Source organism: Cryptomeria japonica, chromosome 5, assembly GCF_030272615.1.
Source record: "Cryptomeria japonica chromosome 5, Sugi_1.0, whole genome shotgun sequence".
Classification (NCBI taxonomy): Eukaryota; Viridiplantae; Streptophyta; class Pinopsida; order Cupressales; family Cupressaceae; genus Cryptomeria; species Cryptomeria japonica.
Window position 1 is genome coordinate 72127992 of NC_081409.1, and position 14426 is coordinate 72142417.

A 14426-nucleotide genomic window follows, 5' to 3' on the forward strand; every position below is an offset into this window, starting at 1 on the left:
AGGAAACCCGGTGTGGGAAAAAACTAGGTGGGATTTGTGACCCACAATATTCGCTTACTAGCCAATAAGGGAATATTACTGCTACAATAGGGGCATGCACATGCAGGAAGGCCAAGTGCCTAGAGCTCACTGCTCAATTACAAAGGAAGTCACACTGACTTACAAAAATGGATTATACTAATCCAATGTCTTGTACTGCTTCAGATTAGCGTCTGCTATGCCAGATTCAGTACTGATTTAAGCTCTGCTAGATACATAAACCCTTATCCAATAAACCACATATTAGGTCTGCTACTTTCTATTCATATTTCTCACTCTACCTCTTACAAAATGATCTACAATGATCTCATATATATATGAGTCATATTACAATCCGCCATGTCGTCTTACAAAAGATTTTACAATTAATTACAAAATACATTAATACAAAATTGTTGTCGGCCAGGGTGTCGCTATTATTCTTTTTCAGTGCCAGTATAGAGTCTACCAGTGCCGGTGCTTGTGTATGTCTTCCAATATTACATGATTGTAAGGTTGCCATCAATGACAATACCTTCAATCACCTACAATTTCTCATTGGAGTGTGCATTTGCCAATAGTTGTAGCTCACAATAAGGAAATATTAGTATGCAAAGGTTATGTGCAAGAAGAAGGAGAGGATTATGGAGAAACTTGTGCACCAGTAGCAAGACTATAAGGTTTCAGAACATTGCTTGCATTTGAATCTCATAAGAAGTTCAAGGTATAACAGATGGATGTTAGGTCTGTATTCTTGAATGGGATACTGGAAGAAGAGGTTTATATAGAGCAACCTGATGGTTATGTATTGACAAATAAAGAACACATGGTATGCAAATTTCATAAAGCCTTGTATGGATTATAGAAGGAACCCAGAGCATGGTATGAATGGCTTCATACTCATCTGATGAAGATAGGCTTTGCTAGAATGAGTGATGACAACAACATTTATCTCAAGTCTGAAGGAGATGAAATACTGGTCAGTGAAGTATTTGTAGATGATATTATATTTGGAGGTAATGATGACATGAGTAATTGTTTGGAGATAAAATGAAGAATGAATTTGAGATGTCATTAGTAGGGGAAATAAAAAAATTCATAGGCTTACAGATACAGCAGATGAAGAATGGTATTTTCATTACTCAATCCAAGTATGTGAAAGAGGTTTTGAAGACTTTCGGTATGAGTAACTGTAAACCAGTTGGAACCCCAATAGTTACAGGTTGTAAATTGTCCAAGGAAGATGCATCTAAGTCTATAGATGAAAAGGAATACATGTCAATGATTGACAAATTACACTATGTTGTTCATAGTCGATTGGATATTGCCCATGCAGTTGGTATTGTTGCTAGATTTTAGAAGAATCCAAAGGAGGCACATCTGATGGCAACCAAGATAATTTTTAGATATTTGAAAGGTACTGTTGACTATGGGTTATGGTATCCATATGGTGGAAATATTGATTTGAAAGCATACACAGATGCTTATTGGGTAGAAAATATTGATGACAGGAAGAGTACTACCGGTGGAGTATTCTTTCTAGCAGGAAGGCTAGTTTCATGGAGTAGTAAAAAGAAGAGTTGCACTTCACAATCTACTACTGAAGCTGAGTATGTAGCAGCTTATATGAATTGCACACAAGCTATGTGGATTAGGCACATTTTGGAAAGTTTGAAGATGGAAATCTCAGAACCAATAAAGATTTTGTATGATAATACAAGTCTAATAAACATTTCTAAAAATCTTATTTTGCATGCAAGGACTAAGCACATTAAATTGAAATATCACTTCTTGAGTGAAAAAGCTCAAAGTAAAGATGTTATCTTGGAGCATGTTTCTACCAAGGAGTAGCTTGCAGATATCTTTACCAAACCTTTGCCTAAGACCACTTTCAAGTATCTTAGAAGTCAATTAGGGGTTGTCCCTCTTCATGAAGTTAGTTGAGCATGATGCTGATTGCATTAGTCCCTAAACCACTTGTAGAATTTTACATGGATTGATGAAGAAGTGGATGTATTCCACAGGGGGAGTATCATGTTGCAGAATGATGTTGATGCATAGTGAGAGCATAATTACATGTTTTACTTTCACTTTGGCATTTTTGTCAAAGGGGGAGAAGAATTATGTGATTGAGGAGAATAATTATGTGTCTGATTAGGTGAACCAGCGGCAGGCTGAAGACAAACAGAGCAAGGTGAATACTTGGTAATGTAAACCATGATTCCTATTCACCAATCTCAACAGCAATTAGAGGTGTTGATATTTGTATTGCCATCAATGCCAAAGGGGGAGATTGTTGGCATTTTGCATAGAGATTGCATTAATGATATGTTGTCATTGATGTCAATTGAACCGGTAATGGTATTCATGTTATTGTTGATATTGTTGTTTTTAATATTGGCTAGTAACCAGTAAGAAGAGCTTTGTGGAAGATGTTGTAAACCGGTATGTACAATTTGTGAGTTGAACTGGTGAACCAGTGTAAAGGGTTAAACCTTTCTATGTAATGTAACCCATAAACCCTATTAGTTGTTAAACCCTAACCGATCAAGTTTGATAGTTTATTATCTGATAAGAAGCAATGATGAAGACACGTGTGATCATTGTATGAGGATATGTTCAAATTTTTTTGGCACATTTGTTTTATGTCTAGGGAAGGAGAAAAGTGGATTGCATCTAATACACAACGCATGATGAGTTAAAAAGTCCAATTAAGCGATAATCATGGAGCGGTTGGAATTTTCTTGAAGAATGTGAAGAGATTGTCATGATTTCTAATGGTCAAGATTGTACCAACTTGTTTGTAATCTCGATGAGGAGAATTAGGGTTTATTTAAGGTCGATGAAGTTGTTTGTAAAGGTTGTTGGTAAGATTGATAGAAACTTGTTGAGTGTATAGTTTCCTAACCAGTGAATGGATCTGCTCTTTGAGTGAAGGCAGATTAAAGCTTAGAAGGATCTGATCAAGAAAATGTAGTGCTACTTAGACAGATCAAGAAAACCTGTTGTTTTCTAACAATTATAGCATAAGTGAAATCCCTTAACTAGGTAAGCTCTAACAAGCTTGGTTACTCATTAAATCCTCTAACAAGGTGGTCCATTAGCTTGGATTCTTAAAATCCTCCAGTGAGGTTACTCCTAATAGGGTATTGTTCTTTTCATCAAGGCATATTTATAAATCCCTTAACCAGGTGATTCCTAACTAGAATTAGCCCTTAACAGGACTTATTGTAAAGCTTTAATAGGCTTGGCTCCTAACAGGGTGAACTTTAGAAGATTTCAGATTGTTATCCTTATGAGTCTCATCTCACCATGGTTTTTACCTATTTGGGTTTTCCACGTATAAACATTTGTGTCAAGTGGTGAATGATTTTGTGGTTGTGATCTTATTTGTTGATTTGGTTAACTTTTGATAAGGCATGTTAAGCAGAAGCATTGAGAGTTGAATATGTTGAGTTATGATTAAGCATTATTGATGTTTACAAGATTGAAGTTGTTTACTGTTAAAGTTGTCATAACAGTTAAATCGGTTGATGTCAAGTATTCTTATGAATATTGATCTTGACTGAGTTTGAGTTTGGGAACTTTGTATCAATTTTTCAATATACTGATTCACCCCCCCCCCTCTTAGTATTCTATCGGATACTTATTCTTTAATCATACCATCAAATATGTGTTTAGATTAGTTGAGTGATGGGTTGTCATTATTATTAACATATTCCTATGTGTGTTGGAGTGTTGCAGTCAAATTGAGTTACTTGGTTAGGCTAATGTGTTGTAGATGAGTTATTGTGGATTAAAGGGTTTGGAGATAGGTATCTCTATTTGATTCAACTTAAGTTTTAGTGGTTCGCATGGAGCTTTGATCATGTTATGAGATTGGTAGTGTAGTTGGTTTTTTAATTATTTGGTGTTGATCAGTGTTTTGGATTTTGCTCCACATTGCTCCACGTTGCAATATATTGGTTTATGGTTTTTTCTGAGCATTTGCGACATTCTGGTGTCTCCTTAATTCATATGGTTCATGATTTGGAGGTCTGCAAGTGAATCTTTTAGTTTGTCAGTAATTGTAGCTAGTGTTCTTGGAGTTTGATATAATGATGATGAAGATTCTATTAAGTGGTGGTGGTGTGGTTGTTTCTATGGTAATTTATGATGTTTGTGGATGTTTCTAGATCTTGTCTTATTTGTGTTGGTGGTCTGCACTGATCATTGTGTTGGCATTTGCATGAATATTGCATTAATGATATGTTATGTTGTCATTGATGTCAATTAACGGGTAATGATATTGTTGATATTGTTGTAATATTGTTTTGTAACGGGTAGGAAGAGCTAAGTGAAGGAAACTATAAATCGGTATGTAAGTTTTTGAGTTGAACCGGTAACCAGTAAAACCCTATCTATTGATGTAACCAGTAAACCCTACCTATTGTTTTTGTTAAACCCTAATCAATTAAGTTTTGTGAATTGGTTAGATTGGTTTATGATCTGATAATGAGCGGTAATGATTATGACATGTATGATTATTGTATGAAGGCAATTTCAAGTGATTTTGGTACATTGATGTAACAGTTTTTTGTCTAGGTAATGAGAAAGTGTATTGCATATAATGCAAAGTGCATGATGAGTTACTGAGATCAATGAAGCAGTGAGCAAGGAGTAGTTGAGGCTTTCTTGATTGATGTGCAGAGATTGCTATGTAATCCAATAGTCATACTTGAACCAACTTGTCTGTAATCTCTATGAGAATTATATTTATGTTGTGTTACTGACCTAATTGATTTGTTTATAAGGTCGATGAAGTTGTTTAGTTAAAGTGAGTTGGCGAAGATCAGTTGAGTGTGTGGTTGCCGAACTTAATGATGTATCTGCAGTTTGAGTAAAGGCAGATAGGAGCATGAAAATGATCTAATCAAGCAAGTGTAGTGCTATTTAGACATATCAACAAACTCCTGTTGTTTTCTAACAATTACAGCAGAATTGAAATCTCCTAACCGGCTAAGCTCTAACAAGATTGGTGACTATTCAAATCCTCTAACAAGGTGATCCTTTAGCTTGGATTTTCAAGTCCTCTACTGAGGTTACTCCTCAAATCCTCTAACAAGGCATTTTTAGTCAATCCCTTAACTGGGTGGTTCCGAACATGATCAGTTCTTAACAGGACTTTTGTAAAGCTTTAACAGGCTTGGCTCCTAACAGGGCGAACTTCAGAAGAGTTTAGATAGTTATTTTGTGAGTCTCATCTCACCGTGGTTAATCCCATTTGGGTTTCCACATCAAAAATATTTGTGTCAAGTGGTGAATGTTTTTGTGGTTATGATCTTATGGTTTATTTGATTAACTACTCAACTACTTTGATAAGTCATGATAATCGGAAGCATTGAGAAATGAAGTCTGTTGACATATGATAAAGCATTTGGATGTTTATGAGTTTGAAGTTGTTTACTGTTAATTTGTTGTCATAGTCAACCAGTTTATCTTACGAGTTTTTATCTTGATAGTGGTATTTCATTGATAGTTTACTTTGGGAGATTGATTTTAAGATTGGTGAAGTTTGTATCAATTTTTCTATTTACTGAATCACCTCCCCCCCCTCTCAATAATTGACCAGATACTTATTCTTTCATCATACCATCAATTGGTATCAGAGAATCTCAGGTCCTCTAAGATCTAAGCCTAACAGCTTGAGGTAAAGATCTTGCAGATCATGGTGAAGAAGGAAGGTCTAAAGTTTAATAGAGAGAACTATAGGATATGGAGTGATAGAATGAAAATTTACATCAAGAGCCTAGGAAGTCAGTATTGGGAACATGTCAACACTAAATGTGTTGCGCCTATTGGGATTTTGACTGATGATCAGAAGAAAGAGCAAAAGAAAAGCATCAAGTATTAGAGGCCACTATCAGTTTCTTGTCTGATGTTGAATATGTAGATGTTCATGGTCTAGAGACTACACATGAGGTATGACAAAAAATTGAAGATATTTATAATGGTGATGAACATGTTAAGATTGCTAAAGAAGAGAGTCTAAGAGGAAAGTTTGATGACATGCAGAGGGTTGAAGGTGAGAATATCCAGTAGTATGGTCAAAGGATAAAAGAGATAGTCGGTGAAATTAAGAGTGTGGGAGGGAAAGTGGAAGATGCCATAGTGATCAGTAAGGTATCAATAACCCTACTACTGGTCTACGCTATCTGAGTTGCAACCATTCAGGAGTTGAAGTCCATTGACAAAATTTAGGTAACTCTTGACTCCATCATTGGCAAGCTTACTGCTTTTGAATTAAATGGTTATGATGGTAGTGTACAGAAAACTGAGCCTACATTTAGAGCTTTTTTTTCTAACCCATCTGTGAGAAAAAGTAGAGATGCCAATCACAGTTATGAATCCAGATACAGTAGCAAAGTTGATGATGAAGACAGTTTAGTTGAGCTTGAAGCATTATTGGCCAAGCGATTGCCCAGAGGCACTCGTAAATATAGATGTAAATTACCTTTGAAATGTTTTGCATGCAACAATATTGGACACATAGCTACTTACTATCCTAATGGTGATAATGAGCACAAACGGGAGAAATTCAAGAAGTATAAGGGTAAAGGCAAAAGAGATTGTCTTATTTTTTTTTATGGTGGTATCACTGATGAGGAATCTGATGGTGATGCTTGTTGTTCTCCATTTTGAAAACCTTTGTTCCCTCTCTTTTTTAAAAGTGAATGTTACTGCCTCTGTGCTACAATGGAAGAGAACAAAAAATGTTTGAAATAAAGACAACAAGACAAGGTTTCAATTAAGAAAATCCTCCTACACTTTAAGCTTATAAAATCTTGGGCAGCTGAACACTTTTATGACTATTTTCTTACAAAAATAGAAAAAGGTTTACAAAAAACCAGTGTAAGTTCCTGTAAACTTTCCATACTGATTGGTATAACTAAACGTAAATGGAAATTTGATTTGACTTTTGAAAAGGACCACAAAATGCATCAAAAAACCAACAGGTAAACCAGTGCCTTATCTAGGCAATAGAGTCATCTACAATAGACTGCAACCTAACAAAAGAAACTCGTACACAAGTCACAAGTTAATGATCTATTGGAAATTTAATTTGACTTTTGAAAAGGACCACAAAATGCATCAAAAAACCAACAGGTAAACCAGTGCCTTATCTGGGCAATAGAGTCATCTACAATAGACTGCAACCTAACAAAAGAAACTCGTACACAAGTCACAAGTTAATGATCTATCAACTCTGTATATGCTTGACATGTTCAGAGTCCTAATTTGTACCAGACTTCATCATCAGATCCACACCAAAATAATGATATCAATGACTTTGTTCAAAGTATGTTTATATTTCCTCCTTCAGAAAAAGACTTAAAAAAACTTTATTAAATGCCTAACAAGTCATTCAGATAAACAATCCTTGATTACCTAAATGAAATGCACACAAGTACAATGACATAGAGACAATACAAGTCTGAATTTAAAATTCTCTGGACTGCATATTTTATTTCTCCATCAAAATATTACAACTATATCCTATCTAACTCATAAATTGCAAAGAAAATGGCCTGTACTAATTTTTCTAGAGTTTAGCTACAAAATTTGCATCCATTTTCTAAGTAGTCCTGCTATACATTTATATAGATATGGATGCGACAAGCTTCAGACTTTCTTAGAAAACAAAATATTATAAATCCTAACCATAGTCCCCCCTAAAAAAGTTACATTGTTTACCATTGAAGAAGAAGCATAACAAATCAGTTAACTAGTCGGAGAAAGGCCAACTGACTACTTAGTATTCGCAAATCAAGTGTCAAGTGCCTTTAATTCTTCTGAACTATGATTTCCAAAAACCCGTTGCAAGAACTAATCGCTTCTGGTTGCCCGAGGGTTACTGCATATTGAGTGTCAGTTGATTCTTCCTTTGCCCTATCCCTTTCATCACATACTTAATTTCCCATTCTTGTTGCCAGAGAAATCATAAAACCACACCTATTTTCTCTACAAATCCCCTTGAATACCTCTCTACAAGTTTACACTTAAAAACAATGTCAGACGGGAAGCCGCACAATTTTGCCATTAGTCCTTTTGAAAATTTGAATTTTGGTGCCAACGGACCAGGAAATCTTTCCTCTCAGCACTTTTCCTTTAGTCACTGATCCACGATGACTAACGGTTGAGCTTCTCCTCATAGCAGTTTAGCGATAGCTGTGAGATCATACAAAACTAGCATGCCCTTTAACTTACCTGAGCCACCCACTTTAGAATGGGTCCCACCATTTAGTCATTAGTCCATGAAGGGTATTCATCAAGCACTTCACAACCGCAGTACAATGACCATCATTGGATCATCTCTAACCTGATTGACCTTTAACTCGTCTGAGCTACTCCCTTTTGTCGGGTGTCACTTCCTAATTTGTTCGCGCATCCAACTAGCCACCTGAAGTTTTCGTTGGTTTGTTTGATATTATTCTTTTTCCCAAAATTCCTCCCTCGACGAGTTGTTCACATGTCTCATCGATTCTGTAGTTTCATCGATACTTTTTATTTTATCGGCAGGACTAGTTCTGATTTCCTAGATGTACTTTATGTCGATGGAACTGATGCTTTTAGTGAATCCTTTTAGAGATCCATCATGACCAAGGTTTGTTTGATAAGTCACTTTATGAGTTTGATGGCATGCCACCTAACTACCATCTCATCACCACTGGACCAACCACCGAACCTTGGTCTTATACCCTCTGCTCCACCACGTGTCACCTTAGGCTTGGGCTGCCAGATCCACCTATTCGCCAACTCACCCACCATGTTTGCACCATCAAACACACCTTTCTCATGAGCCCCACTACTTGGTCCCTGATCTACAAAGGATAATACTCGGGCAACTTTGCATTTCGGATCAATGACAACCGCCAAATCTTCTCGGACTTGATTGATCTTTAGCTTGATTTTCCTAAGCTGCTCTCCTACCGCGTGTCACCATGTGGCACCCCCTGATTGGTTCCAGAGTCCCTACCCTGACACATTAGAGTGGCCTCACTAACTATCAGAATAAATCTCCTCTTCCACTGCTTAACCATCTGCCTTAAGTTCTTACATTAACTTTTGCCTGGGTCTGCCGCTAGTGGTTTGTCACTGGGTCGCAAGAAATAACCGTTGCGCACCTTTATGTCATGGTATAGTGACAACCATCAGATCTTCCTCTTGACTATCTAATTTTCCTTGGACTTGCTCAACTTTTACCTTTCCTGAGTGGTTCTCTTCTCATGGGCCCCACCACTAGGTCGCTAGTCCACGAAGGGTAATATTCGAGCAACTTTTTATAGTGGATTAGCGACAATCGCCAAATCATACAAAACTTGCTTGATCTTTAAGGACATGACACATAAAAGGAAAGACTTAGGACTAAGGGAAATATTGCAAAATATTTCAAAATTAAAGGAACCCACCTAAGCCTAAAACATAAATAGGCCCCCTCTACAACAATGCAACGACCCTTCCACTTAAGTGGAAAAAGGTAAAGGGTAAATAGAAGATTTGGAGAAAAAGAGACACAAAGGTTAAATTTTTTCAAATGTTTTTGAAAAGCCCAAAAACCCTAAACCCTTAGAACCATAAACTTGCAGACAAAGGTCAAACTTCTAAATTTTGACAGACTCCAACAGCTAAAAGGCAAGATTTTCAACATATTAAAAACAACGATAACAACGACTCTGACTGGGGATGGTTGGATACAAGACCAACACAATAATCTAGCAAAAACTCTAGAATGTGGACCAACAAAACCCTAACAAAAGAAAACTAAAACAAAGAAGAACAAACAAAAGTAAACCTAAACTACTGTGCATGAAAAACTCATGAGAAAAATTGTTTCAGAAACTATCCATACACTAGCAGTTCCTATAAGTCACCATTCAATCTTTGAAGGAAATAAGAATCTTGTACATTAACATAAAAAATGATCAAGGAGCCTATCCACAGTGATTCAAATTTCTTGTGCTTGTCTTTATCTTGATCTCTTGCATTCCACTACAACACCATATCACTAATGTAGAATTTTCTTATACTAGTCCTTTTATCAAAAAGGTACTTTGACTATAATTGAAATTTCATATTCCTTTTATGGGCTGCAGTCCTCATTTCCTCTAGCTCTACTAATTGAATCATTCTTTCTTCCATGGGCTCATACATTTCTAATTCTTCAATCTACAAAAAAATTATAAACTGGAAGAAAATTATTCATAGAAAGTCTAGATTTCACTCCATAAACCAACTCAAAACGGGATGTACCAATGGCCTTTTTTACAGTCACCCTGTCGGCCCATAAAGCTAACCTAAGCTTTTGATCTCAGGACCTTTTAGTTTCCTCTAGGATCTTCTTGATAATATTGAGGAGACTTTTATTACTTGATTTTGCCTGGCCGTTTCCCAATGGGTGGTATGGTGAAGAGTATGACAGAATAATCCCATAATTAGCACAGAACTCTGCAAACTCCTCAGAATTGAATCAGATGGCATTGTCCATGACCATTTTAGCAGGCACACCAAACCTTGTTATTCTATTATCCATCAAATAATTGATGACCACTTTACTAGTGGCCTGTTTGGTAGGTATGGCTTCAATCCACTTGGTGAAATAATCTGTAGCCACAAGGATCCATCTATGACCCATGCTTGATTTTTCTATTATCTCTCCAATAAAATCACTGCCCCATTGAACAAAAGGGGCTTCAACTATAACATAATTCAAAGGCAAAGAACCAACATACTTTAGTTAGAAAGAAAACTTTTGACAAGGATCACATTTTTTAAATTACTTATGAGCATCCTTGAACAAAGTTGGCCAATAATACCCTGCTCTAATAATCCTACCATTAGTATTCTTAGCTGAATAGTGGCCTCCACATACCCGATTGTGCATCTCTTTCAGAACCTTCTCAGCTTGGAATTCATCCAGACAAACCAGTACCATCCCATCATTGTTCCTCCAATACAGGTCTCCCTAAATAAGAACATATTTCTGTGATTTTAACTTTATTGTTCTCTTCTGGTTGTGTGTCATACCTTCTGGACATGAGGCACTCTTGAAGAAGTATACTATATCTGAATACCATGGCTACCTCTCAATACTAGTAACCATAACCTCTTCAACCTCAACATTATTTATGTCAATATCCTCAAAGTTTGTCTTAGTCATTAACTTGGCTAAGCCTAAACCTCTCACCAGCTTTGTGATTTTGATCTCAAGATCAAATTCTTGTATTTTGCTTATCCATCTACATCTCTTTCCAGTTACTTCAGATTGGGACAGGATATCTTTCACAGATGCATGTGGTACATAGGCTACAATTTGGGCATTTAGCAGATAAGGCCTAAATAATTTAATAGCCTTGACTAAAGCATATGCCTGTTTTTCCATAATTTCATATTTTAGTTCAGCAGCTAGCAATGATTTGTTGTAGAAGGAAATCGGATGCTCATAACCTTCACCATCTTCTTGTACTCATACTACTTCTATAGTATGATATGAAGCAAAATAAAATAGTGAAAAGGGCTTACTATAGTCAGGAGACTTAAGCACTAGGGCTTCCTGAATAGCTTGTTTAATCTTATCAAATGCTAGTGTTGCCTCATCATCCCAAACAAACTTGGCATCCTTCTTCAAAAGCTTCACAATGGGCTTGACAATTTCAACAAAATTTGCAATAAATCTTCTGACAAAGTTTACTTTACCCAGAAAAGACTGAATTCTTTTAATATTTTTTGGTTGAATCACCCTGTTGATAGCCTCAATTCTTTCAGGGTCAATTCTAACTCCCTCCTTAGATACAATGTTCCCTAGTAACTTTCCTTCAGTTATAGCAAAGTGGCATTTCTTTGGATTTAAAGATACACCAAACTCCAAGGCTTTACAAAATATTTTTTCCAATTGACCATAGTGGTCATCTGCCTTCTTTGAGAAACATGTCAGATCATCCTAGTAAACAACCATTATGATATTAATAAATTCCTTGAAAGCTACATCCATAGCTCTCTGAAAAGTTGCACTAGCATTCTTAAAACCCAATGGCATTCTTACATACACATAGGTTCCCCAAGGGGTAGTAAAAGAAGTCTTGAACTATTTAGACTCTTTCACTAATACCTAATTGTAACTAGAAAATCCATCCATCATTGATAGTAAATCACAACCAGTTACCCTTTGTAACATAGCTTCCATGTTTGGGGATGAATAATTATCTTTAAGGGAGGCAACATTTAAGTTCTTAAAATCCATACATAGCCTTATGTCCCCATTCTTTTTTCTAACAGACACTAAATTTGATACCCATGAAGAATGCCTTATAGGCTTTATAATCCCCCCTTCTCTCAGCTTAATCAACTCTTGCTACATTTTGGGTTCTAGGAGGGGGTTAATGGGTCTTTGCTTTTGTCTAAAAGGCTTAGCATCAGGATGCAGAGGTATTTCATGTTGAAATAAGTCTTTTCTATATGCCTTCAAATCCTCATAGGACCAAGCAAAAACATGTTTGTACTTTCTTAGCAAAGTAAGGAGGTTAGTCTTAGTATGGGGAGACAAGTTTTTCCCAATATACACTAACTTAGGGGAAGATTCAGTCCCCAAGTTTACATCTTCCAACTCCTCCAACTTTGTAGATGACACTTGATGCAAGTGACCATCACTGTAACTGAACATACCTCTAGTTCAACTAGTCCCCTGGGTATTTCATTTGTCTCTAACTGCACTATGTCCCTTCCAAAAATTGTTTCCTGTCCATCTACTACCTCCATGAATGCATTACAATCAATCTTTTGACCTTCATAGTCATCTATGCTTTGTACAAATCTAAGGATGTCTTCATCATCCTCATAACTTTGCCAATTCTACACATTATCTGGGATGGTTGGTCTGGCTTTTGTCTCAATTATTGAAACTCCAGTCAATGTTACATCATCATTTTTTAATGCAACATTAGCTAAAAAATCTGCCATAATTTTCTTCGACCTTTCAATCCAATCAATGGAAAATGCATCAAAGTGTTCAATGACATCCCAAACAGCATGCTTTTACTTTTTTAACTTGTCATTTTTAGATGTATACCTGGATATTATCTGAGACACTACATGTTTAGAGTCTCCATAAACCTTTAAAAACTTGATCCCATGCCTTTTAGAAATTTCTAAGCCTCATACTTAGTTGTGTTATTTGTACATTGGAATGCCAACAGAAAAGAATACTTGAAGATAATACCTAATGGAAAAATAAAGAGCACTCCTGCTCCAGACCCTTCTTTAGAGAAATCTCCATCAAAATACATTTGCCACGGGCCTTCTTGTTGGGATTTCAGCTCATCAACAATAGGATCAATATTCTTCAACTAAGGCTGAATGGATTCAATCCTGAAGTTATCAAGATCTACATCTATCATGCAATTAAGCATGTTTGGGTCTATTTTTTCAATAACAATTGGGGCACGTGGTTCTTTGTACAATTTTACTGAATTCCCATTCACTGGGATAGTTGCATATGATAAATCTAGTTGAAGATGTCCTCCAACAATAGTAGCCCACTGTCTAGAGAATAGCATGCCACAATGGGGCTTGGTGTCTGTGACTATTACATCCATTTTATAAGTAGCTTTAGGGAATGCTGCTATTTTTACTTCTACATCTTTCATAGTACTCACAACAAGCACTTCTCTATTATCCATAGCATAACACCTCCCATATGAAGTGTGTACTAACAAACCTAGTTCTCCCATAACCCCATAAGGAATTACATTAGCAGCTCCACCAGAATCTATCATGCAATTTTTTATCAATCTATTATTTACTAACAGCGTGACATAAAAGAGATCTATCTAAGATGGTTCCTGATTAATAGTGGTGCCCACATAAACTTCTAGGACCTTTTTTCTTGATCCTTCTCATCTTTTGCATTTCCCTTTTTAGAAGAAGTATCCACATCTAATATACTTGAAATCAAAGAAAAAGAAGCCTCTCTATGTTCTTTCATTTTCAATAGCTCTATCAAAGGTACTGAAACTTTCATCTGTGTTAAATCTTGGGTCATATCAAAAGCAGTATTAACATTAGAATCAACATTAGCTTTAACCTTCTCTATCTTTTGGTGACATGTTCTCTTGTCGCCAATAGTCTCTGCCTTATTACTAGTGGTATCAACAATATCAAGTTTCCCTGAATTACTTAATTGATCACTTTTAGCCTGACTATCTTTGACATGGGTTTTGTTTTCAGTGGTCCTCTTAGAAGAAAATTCTTTAAAAAACATAGAACTAGGCTTACCCTGATCTTCATCATCTTTGCTGCTTCTCAGATTATAGTTATGCTTGGCTTTGGCTATTGCAGCCTTAGTGAGATTCTTGACTTCCTCCTCACTAGGCCTT